This window comes from Miscanthus floridulus, chromosome 16 (genome assembly GCF_019320115.1).
Source record: "Miscanthus floridulus cultivar M001 chromosome 16, ASM1932011v1, whole genome shotgun sequence".
NCBI classification, from domain to species: Eukaryota; Viridiplantae; Streptophyta; class Magnoliopsida; order Poales; family Poaceae; genus Miscanthus; species Miscanthus floridulus.
The window spans coordinates 49,214,378-49,238,900 of NC_089595.1; the positions used below are offsets into that span (position 1 = coordinate 49,214,378).

The 24,523-nt window shown below is 40.9% G+C and overlaps 1 non-coding gene across 1 annotated transcript; it reads right to left on the minus strand.

Annotated features, from left to right (window-relative positions):
- Nucleotides 1-20,685: 20,685 nt before the first annotated feature.
- On the minus strand, nucleotides 20,686-20,792 carry LOC136514535 (small nucleolar RNA R71). The gene has a single exon (XR_010773691.1). It is a non-coding gene; the product is annotated as a small nucleolar RNA R71 (small nucleolar RNA).
- Nucleotides 20,793-24,523: the final 3,731 nt, after the last annotated feature.

Sequence of the window (24,523 nt, forward strand, 5' to 3'; positions counted from 1 at the left end):
CATTAGTGATCATTTATATTCCATAAGGGTTCCAAGGCCACTCGTGTCCGTGAGCATGGCTATTATAACAGTTTTACACTGTATATATTGTACACTTTCACTATAAGTCATGATTTACCCTTTCGCCCGAGGTGATCAGCCTCTTGAACCACTACCAAGGAAGGTTGGTAGGGTTCACTATGAAGCCTTTCAAAGGTCCATCTAACAAGTTAGGGCCACTAAGGTTTCCCCAACAATAAGCATAAACTCCCCTCCAAGGAGTGACTAACAAAGTGCACGCACTTGGTAGGCCAAGATCATACCCATCGAAGTCACTCTTGTGCCATAAAGGTAACCACTAACAAGCTAGAAAAGGTCCTCGTACTAAGCTAAAGCCTGAGCCATATAGCTTTCATAGTTGTACTGTAAGTCCCGGATGATCACTTACAGATAAGTCCTTAGGGAGAGGAATCTAGAGCATTTAGAAAGTAGCTAAACACTCTAGCCTCCTTTTTCCATGTTGCTAAAAACACCTTTTAGTGTTTATTGCATATTCTATTAATCAAGTTACAAGATCATGGTTATTCATCTCGAGCACTAGCATAATAGTACCCAATGCATAATCACCCATGGTGTCAAGGTATAAGATATCAAATATCTATGATATCCTTATAGGTAACAAGGTAGACACAAGCAATATGAATTAAGTGATTAAAGGTGAATAGGTAACAAGGATGGTCCTGTAACGTCCCGCCTCTCCGAGGCCGGGCCCGCTTACATCTGACAGCTTCTCTAGGATATAGACTGTCCTCACAGACCAACATAAGTCTTTTCTACGCACTTTGTCCTCACTTGTGTGCACCCGAGAAGAACTTCCCAGTCGGTCACCCATTGCTCCAGGCCAAGCACGCTTAACCTTGGAGTTATTTGCAGATGGGCTTCTAGAAAAGAAGTTGCAACTTATTTGTATAAGTATCCTATTAATCCTATTAAGCCCTGGGCTAGGATGTTACATCCTCACCCCCTTAAGAGATCGACATCCTCGTCGATCAATCCCAAGCCAGGAGCGTCCTCTCTTGGCCACGTCCGTGTGTCCAGAGCTAGCGCATGTGCCATGCTGTGTGACCACGACGGATCCACACCAGCCATGCGCACCATGCCTGCACAACTGCGACACACGCGCCCATGAAACTGCGAGAGTCGGCTTTGATACCATTCTGTAATGTCCCGCCTCTCCGAGGCCGGGCCCGCTTACATCTGACAGCTTCTTTAGGATATAGACTGCCCTCACAGACCAACACAGGTCTTTTCTACGCACTTTGTCCTCACTCGTGTGCACCCGGGAAGAACTTCCCGATCGGTCACCCATCGCTCCAGGCCAAGCATGCTTAACCTCGGAGTTATTTGCAGATGGGCTTCTGGAAAAAAAGTTGCAACTTATTTGTATGAGTATCCTATTAATCCTGTTAAGCCCTGGGCCGGGATGTTACAGGTCCCATGCTATACTTGCATTAAACACCGATCCTTCGGTAAGCTTTAATCTTTGACGTCCTTCTTCTTCTTCTGGATCACCACATATATCTCACCGACTAGACGTAATGGTAGAACACCACACAACAGCCATACACATACATGCATATCATACAATTGCATCTATATCAGAACATTACACCAATCATAGAAAAAATAAGTAAAGAGTTTGAAATATGATTCTATGCATCGCTACGAACACATAGTCACAAGACACGCTAATCGGAGCTACGGTTGAAAAGATACAACTACCGAAAGATTAACTTTAAAAACAAAACCATAGACTTCATTTATTTTAATAATTATATAAAACATGTATAAGATATTTCAGAGAAAATACTTAAGTTGAATTAAGTCAAACTTATATTTGGTTTTAAAAATCAAAGTGGAATATATTACGTTTTATTTATAAATCTAGTGACATAATTATTATTCAAGTTTGGATTTAAACCCATGAAATTCTAGATATTTTGACATTAATACTAATGCGTAGGTCACGTTGTTATGAAACCAACGCAACTTAAACAGACTATTTCGGAGTTAAAATGAATAAGTTATGATTTAAACAAGTTTTACTTTAGTTAAATAATAGATTAAATCCACACATGAATTTTAGATTTTTAAAATATACATAATAGTATTATAAACATGTAGAAAACTTAAATACGGTCCTAACGCAATTCGAATGGGTCAAATCGGACTTAAAATACAAAAGTTATGCATGAAATAAGGTGCAATGGCATTCTATAATTAAATGAACTCAAATTTGAATTTAAACTAATTAATTCTGAATTTTAAATACCAACTGGACTACGGGTCCTAATACTCCAAACTATAGGGGCTAAAATAGAAGAAAACATGACCTAAAACAAACTATTTTGAACTGATTTAGATTGTGGGTTAATTACTAAAAACTATAGGCACTAATATGCAAAACATGCATGGTTTGACCCCGGGTTGACCTCATCTGCTGACTAGGTGACACGTGGCGCATGCAGATTGGCTCGGTGCACAATGTGTGCGGTGGGCGCACGCTGACCGACGTGGTGGACCGAGAGCATGGGTCCATGGTGGAACGGTTATCATCCAACCGGTGAGATCTAATCCTGACCGTCTAGAGGGATTCAACGGCACAGGCGTGATGGGTCGACCTCCGGCGGCAGCATGGCACCACCGGCGAGCCCTCCATTGCCGCCGGTGAGCCGAGCTCAGCGGCGAACGTTGGTACGGCGATTCCAGCCATCCTAGACTAAACCGATCCCACGGACATGAAGTGTGGGACCTCGCGAACTCAAGGGAGCACAAAACTACGGTGAGGAACGTGTCGAGGTGCCGATCCCATGGCAGCGCCATGCTCGGTGGCATGGGAGCTTGCCGATACGATGCTCCAATGCATCAACTACTGATATGGAGGCATGGGGAGAACAAGGAGCTCGCCATGAGTTGGATTAAGGTGGACACGGCGTCCAGGAGGTCTCCGAGGAGGCGGGTCATCGACGACAACGGCTGGAGAGAGAAAGTGGCGCAGGTGAGGGTGAATCGGAGTAGTTTGAAGCCAAAATCGAGAAATGTTGGTACTTATGGTCGAGTCGGGTCATGGCGGAGATCACGGGTGTGTCGGCGTCGAGGTTAGGGGCGCTGGAATGATGAATTACGACGACAGTGGTGAGTGCTTGAGCGCGGTCGGGAAAAGAGAGAGGGAAGGGGTTTGGCTTGAGTTTTGTAGGAGGTAGGTGCTGTGGTAGAAGGAATAGGAGCGGGTGCGGCAATTTTGTATGCTTTCCAAGTGAGCACGGAGGCCCAACGGCTTGTTGTGCATGGCAGGCGCCATCGCCGGGGTGACGGAAGGAAAGAAGCGTGTGGGGAAGAAAATGAAGGGAAGAGGACAGCGGCTAATGAATGGGGCCGATGATGTAGTAAGATGGAGGAGTGGCTTATGGGCAAGCACGTGCGGGAAAGGCTAAGCAGCGCACGACGAAGGCCAAGCGGGCCGCGGTAGTGGGCTACCGAGCGTGAGCGCACAGGCAGAGGAAAGGCACGAAGTGGGCCGGGAGCGGGAAGGCCATGCATAGGAGGAAGGGAAAGAGGGGAGGAGCGTGGGGCTGGGCCACCAGTAGGCCGACACGACCGGGCTGCCCGCAAAGAAGGCTGGGCCGGCCAGAGGAAGGTGGGCCTTCGGGCCAAAATGAGAGAGAGAGAGACAGGTTTTTCATCTTTTTATTTTTTTCCAAATCCTTTTTCTTTTCTTAATTCAAAATAAATTCAAATATGAACCAAATCAAGTAAAAATATGATTTAAAATACACTTTTTAATTCAAACATAAATGAACAAATTTTTGGTAAGTTTTCTGATAATAACTTTTTAAATTCTTTCATTTTCTAATTTTCTTTTCTTTTATTTCAAAGCCATTTTTAATTTCATTTGCAAAAGCAATTTTAACCATTTTGAATTTTCAATCAAAACTACTCAACCAAATAAATCAAATGCAATGACATGTATGCTCAAACATGTTGCTACCGTATGATGAATTTTAATTTAATGAAAAAAATTTATTTTCCTATATTTCATATGCATAAAAATTCCAAATTAAATCTTTTTAGGTCCATTTCTAGGATTTCAAATTTTAGGGTGTTAAACCTAGTCCAACCCATGGCCTACCACACGAAGGCAGTGGCGAGCGGCCATGGTCAAGGGGAGGCCGACCCCCTACCGGCGCTGCTCAGCCACCCCTTGCGGTGGTAGTAGCATGGGAGCATGCTAAGGCGGTGGGAGCCGGGGACACACCAAGAATAGGCTCCAAGCATGGCCTAGTTCCTATATAAATAGAGGGGTACCCCACTCTCATAACACACACTTCACTTGAGCAACACCTCTCACACCTCACTCTCTAGTAGTTGTAGTTTTACTTTTTAGTAGCTTTAGACAAAGGCAAAGCTACATTGGAGAGCTTGGCCCCTTGGAAGAAGAGAACTTTGGGTATGAATAGACATATGAGTTCTTCCAAAGTTACGCTTCATATGATATTTATAGTCATACTTGTGAACTAGAGTATAGTTATTGTGTTATAATCTTGATATATTAACTAGTCTATGTTTATGTGTCAAGAAAGTAGCACACTTAACTTTATGCTTAAACACTCGTATAACTTATATAATTAGAATTAGAGCAAAGTTGAGGCAGCGGTTCATCGCGCTATTAGGTGTGCCCAAATTCTTTACCTGTCGATCCGTAGGGTCAGGGACCCAGGGGGATTTGGGTAGTTTTTGTATATGCAAGCATGGTGCTTGGGTATGGAGAGATAGGTGAATGCATTATCCCTTTCCATGGTTGAGGGGTAGGCGGTAGGTGGTGATAGTCCTGTCCATCCCTTGTAACCCCCCATGTTCGACTAGTGTGTAGGAGTCTAAATCATCACATGAGGTTGCTGGCAGACTAGTACTTGGTGGCCTCCCAACCTGCTTCACACTTAGCCCTAATACTAAATGTGTAACTTGTATGATCATTAACTAATCTTGTATGACTATACTAGACCAATGCCTGCCCAACTTAGGATTATTCTTTTATCTTTCTTTTGTATTTTATCCTTTGTGGAATGCCAAGTGTGTGTCCACTATCTTGAGAATACCATTTTTACCCCTGCTATAAACATTGGTGTACTTGCAAGCATTATTATTCAAGTTCATATCCATACTAGACTCTATATCAAATGCCTTCCTTTGGGAAATATAAATAATGATACCCAAAATACTTCTGGGTGAAATGCTATAATGATGGCTCTGTGCGCTTGCAGATAATCACCAAGTTGGACTCCACCACCACCGTCGTCCGAATCCACGCTGCCCCCATCTTGTTCCTTGCCGTGTGCGCCACGCTGCTTCTGCTCCTATAAAGCCCAAGGGCCCTGCCGTGTTTCAGTATTATCTCTAGGCCGCTCCTAGCTCTAGCTCCGCGCCTTCCGCCGAATGAGATATCGCCAAGCTCGACATCATCCGCCCACCAAGCCGCACACCATCTATGAGCCATCTGTGGCCGTGTAGTTGCCCTAGGTGAGTTCGCCATCTCCTTCTCCTTCTCCCTATGTTCTCAGTTTGGTCTCTCGTGGCCTGTAGGCCGTTTCCCGTGCATGTCGATGAGTTTCTCAACACCGGCCATGGCGCCACCGTCTTCTTTCCCTATTCCGACCGGCCGCCGCCTCGCTCACTCCCTCCCATTGAATCCTCGCCGTTCATCTCGGATCTAGCGGTTGAGATCTGCTGATACCCCTTTGTCATGGCGTTTTTGCATAAGAGCCCCTTGGGTTTTTAATTTAGAACCCACCATCCTTAGTTTCTTCCAAAATAGCCCCTATCTTTCTTCTTTATCCTGCTCTAGGTCCTCGACCAGATTTAAAACTCAGATTTTATTTATTTTAATTTGAAAAATTAAGTTCCATCTATCTACAAAATTGCCACTATCTTCAGTTGGCCATATTTTCTCCATTTTAACTCCGATTTAATCCGTTCAACTTGTGTTAGGTTTGTAATTCCATAATCTTCATGTTTATACAACTGTTAGATTTGTTTTCAACTTTTTTGAATTCAAGGTTAGATTTAATCTATTATTTTAGTAAAGGAAATCTTATTTAATTCATATCTTCTATGTTTTAGCTGTGATTTGACCTGTTCAAGTTATGTTAGATTCATAACGACGAGATCTCCGCATTAGTAACATTGTTTACCATATTACTATTTCTAAAATTTCATGGTTTAAGTCATATCTTGATTAATAATTATGCAACTAGATTTTATAAGTAAAATATAATTTGTTTTACTTTAGTTTTATAATTCAAATCAAAATTTGACTTGATTCAATTTATATTATTTATAAAATATTATATATATATGAATTTATATAGTTAAAATAAATAAAGCCTTTAGTTTTCTTTCCCACGTATAAAGCAAATCTTTTGGTAGTTGTATCTTTTCAATCATAGCTCTGATTAGTGTGCTTTTTCACGTCTGTATGATTATAGCGAGACGTAGATTCATTTTACAAACTTTTCATATTGATTTTATATTTGGTGTACTCTTCAAATTTAGATCTATTGTTTGCTTCATGTATGATTACATGGATGCTTGTGTGGTGCTTTATGATCATGTCCAGTCGGTGAGCTTTACGTGTTGATTAAGAAGCAGGTCTTTAAAGTTTTGGACTTGAAGAAGGATCTAAGTTTAAGGCAAGTATAGCATGGGATCTTCCTTGTTGTCCTATACACCTTTAATCATTTAATTCATACTGCATGTGTCTACCTTGACTGCCACTAAGGATTTCCTAGTAATTTGTACTTGTACCTTGATGCCTTTGGTTTATTGCATTCGGTAGCTTTGCTAGTGCTCAACTATAACCATGATCTTGTAACTTGAATAATGGTATATGCAATAAACACTAAAGGATGCTTTTTAGCAACATGGAAATAAGGGGTTGGAGTGTTTAGCTACTTTCTAAATGCTTTAGATTCCTCTCCCTAAGGACTTATCTGTAAGTGATCATCTGGGACTTATAGTACAACTATGAGGGCTATATGGCTCTAGCTTTAGCTTAGTATGAGGACATTTTCTAGCTTGTTAGTGGTTACCTTTATGGCTCAAGAGGGGCTCTGATTTGTATGATCTTGACCTACCAAGAGGGTGCACTTTGGTTTCTTTGTATTTTATTAGTCACTCCTTGGAGGGGGTTCATGCTTATTGATGGGGAAACCTTAGCGACCCTAACTTGTTAGACAAACCTTTGAAAGGCTTCATAGTGAACCATATCGACCTTCCTTGATAGTGGGTCAAGGGGCTTGTCACCTTAGGCGAAAGGGTAAATCACGACTCATAGTGAAAGTGTACAACCTCTGTAGAGTGTAAAACTGGTATATTAGCCGTGCTCACGGTCACGAGCGACCTTGGAACCCTAATGGAATAGATGATGAACACTGATGATACTAATGATAAAGATGTTCATTAATGATTACTATTTATGCTATTCATTTTTCATGTTTACCTGATGATGTGTTTATGGGCTTATGATAACTTGTTGCTACTCATTTGCTAAAATTGTGACAATTAAAAGCTAATCACAGTGAAACCAGTGTCAGCCTTTTGAGCCTCACGAACCCCATGTTATATTTGTTGAGTATGATATGTACTTATGCTTTCTTTATTTTTCAATTATTTAGATAAAAATCCTAGATGGGTACCAGATTGCTAGAGTTTGGAGGAATTAGGCTTATGATCAACTAATTAGTTGTCCCTGTGGAATTGGAGTCTTCACTCGAAGATTGGAGTTGTATTTCTGTTGTCTATACTCTGAGATTATATTCTTTATACTAATACGCTATATATTTAAGCATTGTCTATTGATATTACCCTTATTTATAGCTATATGTGAGATTTGACTTTCTTGGCTCACATATGGTGCGTATCTGGTTTGGTTCTTAAAACCGGGTGCTACAAAGTGGTATCAGAGCAATGCTAACCGTAGGACATAATTCTAGTAGAAACTGGTCATTTTAAGGTTTAGAAGTTGCTACAAAAACTCTTGCTCTATGAACCTTAATATTTTCTTCTCTACTATATCTCTACCCTTGCTATTCATCTCTACGTTGGTGCTTATTTTAAAATCTTTGTTTTCGTCTTCACTCCTTGATTTGATATGCTTTTAGAACTGTCTCTCACCACCTTCTTGCGTAATCTAAAGATGAGTCTTAGGATTATTACCCCTAGTACAATGAGGACGATAGTATTGCAAGTTGAGTCAATGATTGAGTTGTGTACCTTTATTGTTTTGTTGGATTGTCATTATGCTTATGATTGGTTTTCATATTTGAAGTGATTGCAATGATCTTGTTGGGTGTTCCCACAATTTTATTTAGTTTATAGGCCTAAGGCATAAGGATTAGGGAAATAAATAGTCTAGTTTTGGTTTTCTTGTGTTCTGTTTTTTTGGAGCAGCCAGTCCTCTTCAGTTTATATCTCTAGTCATGGGCAACCAAAAATCATGGAACAATTCTGGACAATAGTATACTTCGATACCTTTCTATAACCATAAGAACCGCCCTCATATCTATTTTGGTTACGGAGTTACGAAAATCACAAGACGATGCATAAATGCTGTCTAAAATCTGGAGCACTTTCTGTTGTGCACTGTTTTTGACTACATAAACTATGGAATTTGGAAAAGTGTTCTATAAGGAAGTTGTGGAGGATTTGATAATCTTTCCAACCATATAAGCTAGAACTTCATTGGATTAACAGGATGAGAGCTATGGCTGTTTTACTGCACTACTATTATCCTGTCCCGGGAGTCAAATTGAGTTGTCTGTTTACACCTTTGCACATGAGTTTCTTTGGGATGTCAGGATGTCCTTATGCTAGTTAATCCATCTAGAAGAAGGTGCAAGCTATACTTTGGTGTCCCCTAGTTTATCTTTTCTTAAGGGAGGTAGCAAAGTTGAAGAATTGGCAAGATGAAGTTTCCTACATTCTAGATTGCGCAGCAGAAGCGTGGTGGTACCCAAAGATGTGAGAGAAATTCAGAGTCCCCATGAAGTTTGGTTAAAGGTTCAAGGAAGGTTTATCCAAGATCATCTAGATTTTGATAGAGCTACTGAGTAGCTTTCAAGCTAGTTTGGATAAAGAAACTTTAGGTAAGTGTTTGAAGGAATCCAATAAGAGGTTGGAGTAAAACCTAAGTATTAACTTTATCAGATCAGGACAAGAATTTTTATAGCTACAATGATGCACCTTGTCAAAGGTGTGGGATGTGTCCTTAAACCAGAAGAAAAGTAGTGGCTTGTTCATTAAGTCAACTAAGGAAGCGTGAGCTAGATTACTTAACGTGTTATTTGGAGTTATCCATAGAGAAGCATGGAAGTACTATCTTTGTGAAAGTTAAAGTGACATCTAGGAGGATCACAAGAATATATAGGACATCTTCACGAAGTTGGTCTTGATCTTGTGATATCCTTGTTGTAATGAGATTGATTGACTTGGAAAAGTGCTATCACTTCAAGAAGCGAAGTCATGGCTGATGCCCTTAGCAATGGAGAGTTGTGCTAAGAGGGTTCGGGTGACACCAAGGATTAAGAATTGTATTCCAAGTTCGAGCAACTTGACCGAGATCATTAATGTTTTGAAGCTTTGTAGTAGAATCCCCTTTTGACCAAGAGATTAGTAAGGCTCCATCGAAAGGTGAATATATGAAGAAAGAGGTGTAATATGTATGGATTATGAAGAAAAGGTGGCCTAGTGGTTGGAGATAACTGAATATTGTTTGGAGTATCTGTCATAATCTTGGAATTAGTTTGACAAGTTACTTGGAGTAAGATTTACAGGTATGCAAAGTAAAGTGGGTTCCTTATCAAGATGATGGAATTACATGAGGAAGTAAAGAAGAATCTAAAGACGAAGTATCCCTATCTTCTAGCCGACATCGTCTGAATCTTGAGGACGAGATTCATCTTAAGGGGGTAGAATTGTAACACCCAAAAATTTGCTCTTTCTGAAATAAGGTTAGAAAGAGTAATTTTTGGATTTTTATTCTCATGAAAATGTAGGAAATAAAACTTTTTATTAAATTAAAATTCATCATAAGGTAGCAACATGTTTGAGCATAAGTGCCCTTGCATTTGATTTATTTAGTTGAGTGGTTTTGATTGAAAATTTAAAATGGTCTAAATTGTTTTTGCAAATGAAATTAAAAATAGCTTTGAATTAAAAAAAATTAAAAAGGTTGTAAAATTTATTTTTGACTTATCAAAATTTCTTATTTTTAATTGAGTTGAAAAGTGTATTTAAAATTCTATTCCAATTTGTTTTGTTTCATATTTGAAATAGGTTTTGAAATAAAAGAAAAGGAATTTTTCTCCTTCCCTATCTTTCTCGAGATGCAACCCAGTGAACTAGTTAGCCCATTCCCGCTCTCCTCCTTCTCCCTCTTTCGACCCAGCTCGGCCGCTCTCTCTTCTCCGGCTACCTCTATTTCCGCCGCGCGCAGGCCCAACTCCTCCTCTCCGCATTTTGCCTAGAAGCCTAGAGCCGCATCACCGTCCTTTTCCCTCTATGAGGCCTGTTTCTTCCCCATGTTTCTGCCTTGGGCCAGCCTAGCTAAGGCCAGTAGCCGCTCGACCGCGCTCCTACCTCCCTCTTGTGTTGCATCACTGCGCTGTGGCCTCGTGCTCTCCACTCGCGGACCAAAAGGGCCCACATGTCAGGCACTTCTTCCCTATGGCGTCACCGAGCTGAACTCCACCACCACTACTGTCCGAATCCACACTGCCCCTGTCTCATTCCTTATAGTGCATGCCACGCTGCTTCTGCTCCTATAAAGCCCGAGGGCCCTGTCGCGTTCCGGTATTGTCTCTAGGCCGCTCCTAGCTCTAGCTCTGCGCCTTTCACCGAACGAGATCTCACCGTCCTCGACGTCGTCCGCCCACCAAGCTACACGCTACCTCCGAGCCATCTCTAGCTGTGTAGTTGCCCTAGGTGAGTTCACCATCTCCTTCTCCCCGTGTTCTCAGTTTGTTCTCTCATGGCCAGTAGGTCGTTTCCCGTGCACGCCGACGAGTTTCTCAATGTCGGCCATGCCACCGCCATAATGTTTCCCTGTTCCGGTCGGCCACCACCTCGCTCACTCCCTCCTATTTAATCCCCACCATTCATCTTGTATCTAGTGGCCGAGATCGGCTGATACCCCTTCGTCATGGTGTTTTTGCATAAGAACCCCTTGGGTTTTTAATTTAGAACCCGCCATCCTTAGTTTCTTCCAAAATGGCCCCTGTCTTTCTTCTTTATCCTGCTCCAGGTCCTCGGCCAGATTTAAAACTCAGATTTTATTTATTTTAATTTGAAAAATTATGTTCCATCTATCTACAAAATTGCCACTGTCTTTAGTAGGCCATATTTTCTCCGTTTTAACTCCGATTTGATCCGTTCAACTTGCGTTAGGTTTCATAATTCCATAATCTATGTGTTTATACTACTGTTAGATATGTTTTCAACTTTTAAAATTCGAGGTTAGATTTAATCTATTATTTTAGTAAAGGAAATCTTGTTTAATTCATATCTTCTATGTTTTAGCTCTGATTTGACCCGTTCAAGTTGTGTTAGATTCATAACGACGAGATCTCCACATTTGTAACATTGTTTACCATAATACTATTTCTAAAATTTCATGGTTTAAATCATATGTTGATTAATAATTATGCAACTAGATTTTATAAGTAAAATATAATTTGTTTTACTTTAGTTTTATAATTCAAATCTAAATTTGACTTGATTCAATTTATATTATTTATAAAATATTATATATATATTTGAATTTATATAGTTAAAATAAATGAAGCCTATAGTTTTCTTTCCCACGTACAAAGCAAATCTTTTGGTAGTTGTATATTTTCAACCGTAGCTCCGATTAGTGTGCTTTTCGTGTCACTGTGATTGTAGCGAGATGTAGATTCATTTTACAAACTTTTCATCTTGATTTTATATTTGGTATACTGTTCTAATTTAGATCTATTGTTTGCTTCATGTATGATTGCATGGATGTTTGTGTGGTGCTTTATGATCATGTCCAGTCGGTGATCTTTACCTGTTGATCAAGAAGCAGATCTTTGAAGTTTTGGACTTGAAGAAGGATCTAAGTTTAAGGCAAGTATAGCATGAGATATTCCTTGTTGTCCTATACACCTTTAATCATTTAATTCATACTACATGTGTCTACCTTGACTACACCTAAGGATTTCCTAGTAATTTGTACTTGTACCTTGATGCCTTTGGGTTATTGCATTGGGTAGCTTTGCTAGTGCTCAACTACAACCATGATATTGTAACTTGACTAGTGGTATATGCAATAAACACTAAAAGATGCTTTTGAGCAACATGGAAATAGGGGGCTAGAGTGTTTAGCTACTTTTTAAATGCTCTAGATTCCTCTCCCTAAGGACTTATCTGTAAGTGATCATCCGGCACTTACAATACAGCTGTGAGGGCTATATGACTCTAGCTTTAGCTTAGTATGAGGACCTTTTATAGCTTGTTAGTGGTTACCTTTATGGCATAAGAGGGGCTCCGATTTGTATGATCTTGGCCTGCCGAGAGGGTGCACTTTGGTTTCTTTGTATTTTGTTAGTCACTCCTTAGAGAGGGTTCATGCTTATTGATAGGGAAACCTTAGCGGCCCTAACTTGTTAGATGAACCTTTAAAAGGCTTTATGTGAACCCTGCCGACCTTCCTTGGTAGTGGGTCAAGGGGCTGATCACCTTGGGCAAAAGGGTAAATCATGACTCACAGTGAAAGTGTACAACCTCTACAAAGTGTAAAACTGGTATATCAATCATGCTCACGGTCACGAGCGGCCTTGGAACCCTTATGGAATAGATGATGAACACTGATGATACTAATGATAAAGATGTTCATTAATGATTACTGTTTATGCTATTCATTATTCATGTTTACTTGAACATTTGTTTATGGGCTAATGATAACTTGTTGCTACTCCTTTGCTAAAATTGTGACAATTAAAAGCTAATCACAGTTAAACCAGTGTCAGCCTTTTAAGCCTCCTGAAAACCATGTTATATTTGTTGAGTACAACATGTATTTACACTTGCTTTATTTTTCAATTATTTGGATAAAAATCCTGGATGGGTACCAGATTACTAGAGTTTGGAGGAATTAGGCTTGTGATCAACCAATCAGTTGTCCCCATGGAATTGGAGTCTTCACTCGAAGATTTGAGTTGTCTTTCCACTATCTATACTCTGAGGTTATATTGTTTATGCTAATATGCTATATATTTAAGCATTGTCTATTGATATTACCCTTATTTGTAGCTATATGTGAGATTTGACTTCCTGGGCTCACATATGGTGCGTATCTAGTTTTGTTCTTAAAACCGAGTGCTACAAAGTGCTATAGATCCCCAGGAAGTGTTGGGTGTGCACTCACATCTTCATGTGCCTCTACACTAAACTATCTTGGTTGGACCATGTTGATGAGGGCTGGGTTGAGCTTGAATCCATTATCTTTGACATTAACTGTTCGTCTAGTACGAATGTTGGTCGTAGTTGGAGCAGAGAATTCATGAAGAGTCATGTTAGCCATAGCTTCAAATTCAGATGTTAAGCTTTGCTTTATATGGTTGTCTTCTGACTTTAAAGCTAGAACTTTCTTGAGTTTAGCTCTAGTCCTCCTGATTAATGCTTTTGGATCTTCAATGTAGTTTGTCGAAAGGTCAAAACTGGTCATACATTACCCTGCATAAGATACACAAGTTGATAAAACAAGGGTAAGCCTGTTTGAGCAGAGGTCAATGGTTATCTTCGATCACATCAATAAGTATAAGTTTATCAATACTTCCTTTGCCTAGCTACCATCATAGGCAACGGCGCCAGAAATGCTTGTTGGTATTTATTAACTTGTCACTTGTTTTAATAGCCACCTATTATAAACCTATATCTCCTAACATTACTTTACTAGGTTGTCATCCCTAGAGTTGCCAGATATGCTTGTTGGTACTACATAGCATTACTACTAGAATAATACTAAGTAGTACTTTATTAATGTATGTGACTAGGAAGAATATATAAATATTTGAATGAAAAGGGTCTGCAAGCACATAGATAATTATACCATTATAGGACTTCACCCACGAGTATTCCAAGTATCATTATTTATATTTTTACCATAGGGAATGTCTGACACGGACATGTATTGATAACTTATACTATTGATGGAGAAATAAACCATAACCAATGTTCTACTCATTAGGGGTAAGTCATAGGATAAGATATATGATAAGTATTGACTAATATTAATGATAAATCACTCAGAGTACTCATTTTTATGGCATTAGCATGGTCAGTTAGAATATTAGAGGAATAATTCCTATGTCATTCTTAATTATAAGTCAAAGCATACATTGATTAGTGCAATTATACCTAGTAGTCATTTCTAAAATCATCTTCATATCTACATATAAGGGATATTACTAAGGAAGATCAAGAACAGATATTGTTCTTCCTTCATAACCGGACCCTACGTGTGCCTATATTTGGGGAGTGGACTACAAAGGACTCAATGGGAGTATCACATCCACGATCTACCACATAACCCAGAATATAGGGTGTATACGTAGGTAAACAACATATAAGCACCATGCTTATACAATGTTGACTACTCACCCATGGTACCTTAGAGTGAGCGCTATACGAACTTATGCATGAACATGATGATAATCCAACTATACTAAGCATAGAATCAAAGTAGACGATGAACATTATAATGAAGAACATGAATATGATGAATACTAATATTGTCATAACAATTGTAACTAGCATATAAAAATAATGGAGGTACAAAAGAGAGGGGGTACAAAGATTATACCAAACCATGCTCTTGATAAGATCGGGAATCCAAGTGAAGCTTGCTTTCCTCCCTCTAGACCTAGCCTAACTAGCTATGCCCTAGAATATGGTGGAGCTCTGAGGATGATTAAGGTTTCTGTCTTCTCAAATGATTTGATGGCTGGAGTTATGATGCCTAGGGGTTGGTAGGGTCTGGTATATATCCCAAAGCATCCAATGTGAGCCCTTGGATTACACCGACTTAAAGGATGGTGTAGATGCAACCTAGGAGGTGGTGGAGAACCGGCATTAAAAGGAGGGGCTGACATATAGCCCTACCTTGTAGCCTCTACCTCTCTGTCTCAGTGTAGAGTCCTCTCATGTCTTCTAGAGTCTTCTAGTGTCTGTTTTGCTATGGATAAGCATGATTAAATCTGACATGTAGGTCCACCATGACGCTTTTTCTGAATAAACCCTGCTAAAAATATAGATTCACCAAAACTCATGGAATTTGTTAGTTTAAACCCCTAGACCTTCATTAGTGATTATATCTATGCCCTTATGCATATTATTTTTATGGTTTATAATGGTTGTTAACTACCATCAACAACAGTCTCCTATATGCTCCTATTATCTAGCCTTGATTGTGAAGTTGGGTTAAGTTAGATTTGGTTATTCTCACACATGTTTCCTTGAGTTCGATATAAAACTTGGTGCTCCCAGTTAAATGCTACATCGGTATATTATCTGTGTGCTTGTAGATTATTCTATGTGCATTAATTTATACCAATAGTTGTGCACTGGCCTCATCATGATGGTGTAGGCAAGCCAATTATGAGGTTTGTCTAGCGAGTTCACAAGTGCACACTTACAACACTTCCTAGAGTTGTGCGACACTATCATCATCAAAGACGTTGTACCAGCTAGCATCAGGCTCTGTCTGTTTCCCTTCTTCCTAGCGGGTAAGGTGAAACAATGGTTTTACAAGGAGAAGGGCTATCACAGAACCGACCAATTTATAAGAGCACAAGTACAAAAACAATCGCCGAAACGATCGAATTCTCGCACTTGAGCCCATATAAACCCGGTAGTCAACTGAAACCTCGAAGGATTTCAAACCAACTTGCATACAACCAAGATCATAGTAATTCAACATAACATATCATACGTTACAATATTTCATAGATGGTTTGCAATTAGGTTACAACACCTCAGAGTCATTGTTATTACAAAATAGGTCTTGTAAAGTATGCGGAAGCAAATAGTTTAACTTACATCCCTGAGTTCAAATACAAATACTGGTTTGCTGATCACAACCCGCAAAAGCATTCGGATAAGAGAAACAGAGATCATGCCCATGATCTAGTCTTCGTCACCCGCCGGGTGGAGACAATACTTACAGAAGCCCTGATATAGAAGGTCATCTGCAACAAGAGGGAATAAACCCTGAGTACGAGAATGTACTCAGCTAGACTTACCCGTCGGAAACCAAAACAAATGACACCAAGGATCATGCATAGCTTAATTTAGTGGATCTGGCTGACACTTTCTTTTTGCGGAAAAGCATAAGTAATAATGATCAACTCTTAACCTGAGCTAGCAGTGACTTTTAGCCATTAACCTATCATCTATATTAGCACCTATACTAAGCAATCATTTGATTAAGATGCAAACATTAATAACCATAGCAGGTATAAATCATGGCAACATTATCATCATCATCCATTTAACCATATCGTTAAATTAATTGAATCTACGTTGCCGCTGCTCAGTCAAGTTCTCACTATCTAGGAGAGACGGCGATTCGAATCGATCCCTATTCAGCTGGAGGGGTATTCTTAAACACAAACCCTGCTTCCCCCGTCAGGGTCGTAACAAGTCACCTTTGGCACAATTCAAGAGTCACGAGTCCGAACAGATCAACATTCTTAGAGAACCACTCTGCCAAGGTTGCTCGGGACTCTAACCCGCCTTGGACTTATGCCAATGGCTCTCCGCACATCCTTCCTACCTCTAGAATGCATGCCACTGCTCGTGTTCCCGGCCTGAGTCGAGCTACTAGGCTTCGCGGTCAGAACGAGTTATCCGGCCAGCTAAGTGTTAGGCTGCGTTCAACATGACATAAGGATGTACAACATATCATTCCTTAAACGACACAGACGGAGACACTATGTCCAACTCTACACAAGACTCCGCCCGGTCTTAATTCATTATTAACATGGTTCTTTTCCACGATAGCAAATATAGCCAACCGTGATCCACCTCATACTAAAGCTCGCAGGTGACATGAAATCACCTGACTTCTACCGCACTAAGCATGGCTAAGTATTTTACCCATTCCTAAACTTAAATAGGATTCAAGTATGATATCTAGACAAGGATGAATATATAATGCAACAATTGGTTCCAACCAATTCCTATACTTAATGCATCATCAACAATAAGAGATACTCAAGATATTTGTAAAAACATGGGAGACTTAATATGCTCTGGGGCTTGCCTTTCAGGAAAGAGCAAGGATGGTGGTCAGGGCACTCGGGCAATTCCTCCTCGGTGGCTGCTTCGTCGATTGCCTGCACCTCGGGCTCCTCCTCCTTGCTCGCTCCCTCGAATTCCAGCAGCGTCACTCCCTCGGAGCACCTATTGCATGTATGCACATGATAAATATCATGAATGCACATGAACGAAGTTAGAAATGCTCGGGGAATGCACATGCTTACTGCAGTCCGCATTTTCTGACTTAAGCTCTACTCAAATCACTTTAACTTACCAAGTTTATACAATCTAATGTACAATTACTCATCTTCAGTTAAGGACCTAGCACCTGCACCTAAGCATGTTCTCAAGTTAGGCTAGCACCTAAACAATCAACAAGAACATTGCAACTGATCACACACAATCATTCGTATTTCAGCAAAACACGAACTTATATAGCGGTATAATAAACTGACCAAAACTGGAGATCTACAAATTGAAATGACAGGCAACAAGACAATTTGGAAAGCTTATGAAAGTGCCTACAATTCATTTTCAGACCTCAAGGCATGATTCCAAACTTTATCAGGTCGAATTTACAGAACCACACAATCAGGTCCAACAAGACAGAGAGCAAGCAAAACTATGATCCAACTTTGAATGACTGTAGCTCCTAAACTACTAGGCCAATTGCCACCAAATTTTGATAGGAGCTAGATACATAAGTTATCTACAACTTTTGTATTCACCACATTCCCAGCAAGCCAAAATATCATGGGGAACTTTGTAAAGTCCCGAGAACTGTCTAGAAAGACATACAGCCAGGAAATATTTATTAACTTATGTTGCAAACAAATAATTGGACAAAACCAACTCCACTCACTTATCACAAATGTCACAAGAACACCAGAAAGTAAAGTGTTCCCCACCAATTCATTTCTTTTAATGCCTTTCTTAATTTATTTAATTAATTTAGAGAAATGATAAACATATATGAGAACTACACCATTTAATCTACAAAAATTACAATAGGTACTACATGCTCCAAATGGACTACTATAAAAATTTCACATCATTTCAGCAAGTATAACATCTTACACAAAAATGACAAGCCATAAAATCTTAAAATGCCACAATTAGGAAACCCTAGTGAAAAGTGTCAAGAAACAGATTTTATATTTTTTCCTAGCATCCTTAAGGTACTAGGACATTCACCACAAAATTTCATGGTCATTGAATTCACATATAAATTACAAAAATTCACACAAGGATCATTCCATGATAAAAGGAAAATCTATAACTCAAAAACCATATATGCAATGACTCTCAAATTTTTACCAAAGCTTCTACTAGGCAAGAATAGCTCACCAACAAAATTTCATAATGTTTGGAGCACAGGAACTCAAGATATAATTTAAACAAGTTTGCAAGCATTTAAAAACACATTTCAAGTTCCTATTTAATTCATCCAAAAATTCCACGACAAGTGTTCATGTTATATTTTTTCTAAATACTACACTTTACTATGATCCTAACAAAATTGGAACCACCCAATTTGGAGCTACCAAACTCTAGATATAGATTTTACAAAATAGCATCAAAACTGGAATAATTGAACTAGCCTTTGACTATGCAGTGACTGTCCGGCGGGGTCCACATGTCAGTTGGGCCCGCATGGCAGTGAAACGGAAACATAGCACGGCGGTTAACGCAACGGGGACCGGCGGAGCTCACTGACGGCAGCGTCTCTAGCGACGACGATGGCACCAACGTGACCGCCTCGACCTCCTGCGTCGATGGGTACCCTAACCTCACTCTCCATCGACCTCTAAGCACTCCGGCCACGGAGCTCGGCGGCTCGGCCATGGCACATGACGGCGCGTGGCCACGTTTTGGCCTGACTGGACCGGCGGAGCTGGCTACATCATCACACGAGCATCAGTGAGTGATGGAGAAGATAAGATGAAAGCTAGGGAAGGGAAAGGAGAGCCGTGCAGTGCTGGCCACGGTGAGCGCCACTTCGGCGAGGTCCAAATGGCGGTAGGAAGCGAAATGCGGCCACTACCTCGGTTTACCGGCCCAACGGTGTGCGGGACGAGCTAGGTGAGGTGACAGCGGAGCTGAGGGCTAACTGGAGACAGTGATTACGTGGTGGCGAGCGAGCTAGGCGTTGGCGCTTGCTCGACGTCGATGGTGGAGCCAGCGCGCTGTCGCTGCTGCTGCTGTTGTGAGTGGAGAAGGCGAAGGAATGGAATGAGATGCTGGGAGACTCATAGGCATGCTGAGGGGCTTCATTTGGCGTGCGGCAACACGATGTGGCCTACGCGGTCAGGGCACCGGCGACACACAGCGTACACACAGCGATGAAACTCTGTTAACGGTCGGTTACTGTAGCTTCGTTTCAGTCAAGCCATTAACGCCTGACAGCGATACTTGGTGGCCCTCCCTCTCCTAATCCGTTGGTCATCAGCGAAAACAGTCAAGATAAAAGTTGTAGCCCTAAGTACTAGCTACAATTCATATTAAAGGATCATGTTCCAATTCTCAATGGTTGAGGAGTAAAACCATCCCAAAACTGAGCCAAACAAACCGAACATTGGTTAATGACTTAGAAAATTTTCAGAGTCTCCAACTAGACCTCAAAACTGCCTTGTGGGCCCTTTTTGAGCATGTTCTACACATTTTCATGACTTGGCTCCTAAATAAAGTTTGTTCCTTATAAAATTTTCTACAACTTTGATTTAGGTTGCTCAGACATGCAAACACCCTAAGCTATACTTTTTAATCAATCAAACTCAATAGCTCTAGGGTCCATAATAGTCAAACCATGACTTGGAAACCTAATTCGGCAAAATGATCAACATGAACATTGTTCCTCATGGCATTCTAAGTATAACTAAGTTGCTTAAGAGGATAATTAGCCACACCACACATTGGTCACACCAAAAATCAAGCATCACATGTATTGAAACAAGGAAAAACAAGTGACTTTGTTACTTCTGTTTCAAAACCATGTTTCATGAGTTTGTGGCATTGTACTAGCTAACCATGTTTCACTAAAGTGTGTTGCACATGTTACACTTGAGTGTAGGGTTACACACTATTCATTTCCTAAAATAATCACACATAGAATGTAACAATATGTTGCAATGTTTCAAAAGCATGTTTTAGACAATTCTAAACTCATGAATGGATGAATGATTCTCATGTTTATGAAATGCAAGTGCAAATGTGGAAGCCAAACACCTGGGGTGTTACAAGGAAGGTGTAAACACGTGGAACAAATGTTTCGCAGCGTTCCTCATGAAGTTTTTCCTCATGGGCAAAACCAATGCCCTGAGGGGAAATTTTTCAAATTTCTAGCAGACTTTAGTGGAATCCATCCCCAAGGCATGGGAGAGGTTATAGGATTACATCCAAGCATGCCCGCACCATGGAATGGAAACTGGCTTGTGCTCCAAAACTTCTATGAGGGAATTACGCCCATGTCAAAGGGGCACGTGGAAGCTGCTGCTAGAGGAGCATTTCTTTCCCTCACCATCAATGGAGCATGGCTCTCATTGAAAACATGGTGGCCAATCAGAGCTAGGGGGAAGAAAGAAAACAAAAATGCATGCATACCGTGAAGGAGGCAGATATACTTGCCACAAAAAAGGACTTACTACTAAAAAGATTGAACGAAAGGGCCCATGAGAAGGAAGCCATGAAGCCCATTGTTTAGGCCACGAACTCACAAATGACTTGCGAAGTTTGTGGAGAAATTGGCCACTCGAGGAATGATTGCCTCGAGACCTGTGAGGAAGCTGCATATTTCAACAACGCGTTCTACCAACAAAACAATAATGGGTGGAACAACCAGTCCCACCCACAAGGAGGTAATTCAAATTACAATTTAAATTTCAATTCAAACCAACCCTCCTTGAAAGACTTTGTCTTAGGCCAAGCGAAAATAAATGAAAGCCTTACTAAAAAGCTAACTTATAATGACAAAATGCTAGAAAATATTAACTCAAAAATAGAAGATTTATCTTCCGCTATTAAAAATCAATTGAGCTTTAATAAAATGATAGAAACACAATTAGCTCAATTTGCTACTACTGTTCCTATTAATAATAAAGGCAAGATTTTGGGGCAACCCAAGAATTCTCTTGAAAAATTATTGCGGAGACCACGAGGGGTGGTAAGTCCACTCGTGATCCAATAAACTCTAACGATAAAGCAGGGAGAGCACTAGGGCAACAGGAGGAGGGAGCTTCTTCAACAAAAAACAATACGATCAAGAAGAGGAGGAAATGGTGCCACAAGACTTCGTTGACACCAGTTACTTGCTATTTCTGAGAAGAAAAAGAAAACAAGCCATGGACGAGCAAGTTGCTCATTTTGTCGAGATGATAGAGAAGATACATGTGAGCGTCCCCCTAATGGACGTATTACATGTACCTTCTTATGCATAATACATCAAAGGCATCCTCAACAACACAAGACCGTTGCCATCCACATAGGTCCTCAAGCTAATGGATGAGTGTAGCGCAGCTATACTCAACCATCTACCCGAGAAGAAGAAAGACCCTAGGTGCCCCACAATCACGTGCTCAATTGGGACCCAACAGTTCGATCATGCCTTGTGCAACCTAGGGGTGAGTGTTAGCGTAATGCCCAAGTTCGTATTCGATAAGTTGAACTTCACGCATCTAGCGTCCACACCGATGATGCTCTAGTTGGCCAATTCCATGGTCCGCTATCCCGTAGGGATTGCCGAAGATAACTCGGTTAAAATATGGGGTTTGTCGATGCGGGACCCATGGGATACACCACAAGGAAGAGAGGAGATCTAGATTGATTAGGATTCCTCCCATGTAATCCTAGTAGTAATACTACCCTATAATCCTACTAGGACTCTATATTGTAAACCGACTAGGACTCTGGCCTCCTGACTATATAAAGGAGGGCAGAGTTCCTAGAGGTAACCAACTCGGGAGACTTGAGGCAACACAACACTTTACAGTCAATCTAACGCAAAATTTCCTAGCATCCATAAGGTACTAGGACATTCACCACAAAATTTCATGGTCATTGAATTCACATATAAATTACAAAAATTCACACAAGGATCATTCCATGATAAAAGGAAAATCTATAACTCAAAAACCATACATGCAATGACTCTCAAATTTTTACCAAAGCTTCTACTAGGCAAGAATAGCTCACCAACAAAATTTCATAATGTTTGGAGCACAGGAACTCAAGATATAATTTAAACAAGTTTGCAAGCATTTAAAAACACATTTCAAGTTCCTATTTAATTCATCCAAAAATTCCACGACAAGTGTTCATGTTATATTTTTTCTAAATACTACACTTTACTATGATCCTAACAAAATTGGAACCACCCAATTTGGAGCTACCAAACTCTAGATATAGATTTTACAAAATAGCATCAAAACTGGAATAATTGAACTAGCCTTTGACTATGCAGTGACTGTCCGGCGGGGTCCACATGTCAGTTGGGCCCGCATGGCAGTGAAACGGAAACATAGCATGGCGGTTAACGCAACGGGGACCGGCGGAGCTCACCGACGGCAGCGTCTCTGGCGACGACGATGGCACCAACGTGACCGCCTCGACCTCCCGCGTCGATGGGTACCCTAACCTCACTCTCCATCGACCTCTAAGCACTCCGGCCACGGAGCTCGGCGGCTCGGCCATGGCACATGACGGCGCGTGGCCACATTCTGGCCTGACCGGACCGGCGGAGCTGGCTACATCATCACACGAGCATCAGTGAGTGACGGAGAAGATAAGATGAAAGCTAGGGAAGGGAAAGGAGAGCCGTGCAGTGCTGGCCACGGCGAGCGCCACTTCAGCGAGGTCCGAACGGCGGCAGGAAGCGAAATGCGGCCACTACCTCGGTTTACCGGCCCAACGGTGTGCGGGATGAGCTAGGTGAGGTGACAGCGGAGCTGAGGGCTAACTGGAGACAGCGATTACGCGGTGGCGAGTGAGCTAGGCGTCGGCGCTTGCTCGACGTCGATGGTGGAGCCAGCGCGCTGTCGCTGCTGCTGCTGTTGTGAGCGGAGAAGGCGAAGGAATGGAATGAGACGCTGGGAGACTCATAGGCATGCTCAGGGGCTTCATTTGGCATGCGGCAACACGATGTGGCCTACGCGGTTAGGGCACCGGCGCCACGCAGCGTACACGCAGCGATGAAACTCTGTTAACGGTTGGTTACTGTAGCTTCGTTTCAGTCAAGCCATTGACGCCTGACAGCGATACTTGGTGGCCCTCCCTCTCCTAATCCGTTGGTCATCAGCGAAAACAGTCAAGATAAAAGTTGTAGCCCTAAGTACTAGCTACAATTCATATTAAAGGATCATGTTCCAATTCTCAATGGTTGAGGAGTAAAACCATCCCAAAACTGAGCCAAACAAACCGAACATTGGTTAATGACTTAGAAAATTTTCAGTCTCCAACTAGACCTCAAAACTGCCTTGTGGGCCCTTTTTGAGCATGTTCTACACATTTTCATGACTTGGCTCCTAAATAAAGTTTGTTCCTTATAAAATTTTCTACAACTTTGCTTTAGGTTGCTCAGACATGCAAACAATCTAAGCTATACTTTTTAATCAATCAAACTCAATAGCTCTAGGGTCCATAATAGTCAAACCATGACTTGGAAACCTAGTTCGGCAAAATGATCAACATGAACATTGTTCCTCATGGCATTCTAAGTATAACTAAGTTGCTTAAGAGGATAATTAGCCACACCACACATTGGTCACACCAAAAATCAAGCATCACATGTATTGAAACAAGGAAAAACAAGTGACTTTGTTACTTCTGTTTCAAAACCATGTTTCATGAGTTTGTGGCATTGTACTAGCTAACCATGTTTCACTAAAGTGTGTTGCACATGTTGCACTTGAGTGTAGGGTTACACACTATTCATTTCCTAAAATAATCACACATAGAATGTAACAATATGTTGCAATGTTTCAAAAGCATGTTTTAGACAATTCTAAACTCATGAATGGATGAATGATGCTCATGTTTATGAAATGCAAGTGCAAATGTGGAAGCCAAACACCTGGGGTGTTACAAGGAAGGTGTAAACACGTGGAACAAATGTTTCGCAGCGTTCCTCATGAAGTTTTTCCTCATGGGCAAAACCAAT